Genomic DNA, 837 nt, shown 5'->3' on the forward strand with positions numbered 1-837 from the left:
CATGGTGGCTGCTCCTGAATCAGTTGATATTCAGAGGTACACTGCCTCCAACCATGGAGGCTCCATTTGAGCACAATGGCTGAGATCCATGGATGGCTACATCCAGTGGTGGGATCCAAAAAATTTAGTAACAGGTTCCCATGGTGGTGGAATTCAAACTGTGGAGTAGCGCCAATGGGGCTGGGCGGGGCATGACGGGGCGTGGCCTGAGACATTCGAGGCGGGGGCATTCCTGGGCAGTGGGCGCTGCTTAGCAAGGCCCCGCTTGGCCGGGGCCAGCGCTCCGGTCCTTGGGCGGGAAACAAATGCACGCAGGCGCAGGCTGCCACGCACGCCGGTGCACCTCCTGCTAGACTGCTTCAAGTTCTGCGCACTACTGCTGAGAGGAGGGGCGTAACTAAGGCAAAAATCACATGGCAAAATCACCCATTAGTAACCCCCTCTCAGCACACACAAATAATGAGTAACCTACTCTCGGGAACCTGTGAGAACCTGCTGGATCCCACCTCCCATGCATTTGTCCAGGACCCTTTGAAAGACATGCAAGCTCATGGCTTTCCCCTTGAGCCAGTGATTTCCATAAGCACTGATCTGTCTGTCCTGAAGTCACTGACCCAGAACCTGCATCAATGGGACAAAAGCAAGCTGGGGGTCTGAACTGAGCTATGGGATCTTGGCTCAAGAGGCAGGTAGCTGCTGCATCTGAACAACCATGCAGCCATTTTGCCGCTCCGGAGACGAGCCTGGCTGGACCAGACTAATCACATCAGTTTATTTTTGCTACACTGCTCACAGCAAGACCAACCCACGAGAGTGTCCAATCCAGGGGTCCCCAAC

The sequence above is a fragment of the Sphaerodactylus townsendi genome, linkage group LG06, assembly GCF_021028975.2.
Source record: "Sphaerodactylus townsendi isolate TG3544 linkage group LG06, MPM_Stown_v2.3, whole genome shotgun sequence".
Lineage (NCBI taxonomy): Eukaryota > Metazoa > Chordata > Lepidosauria > Squamata > Sphaerodactylidae > Sphaerodactylus > Sphaerodactylus townsendi.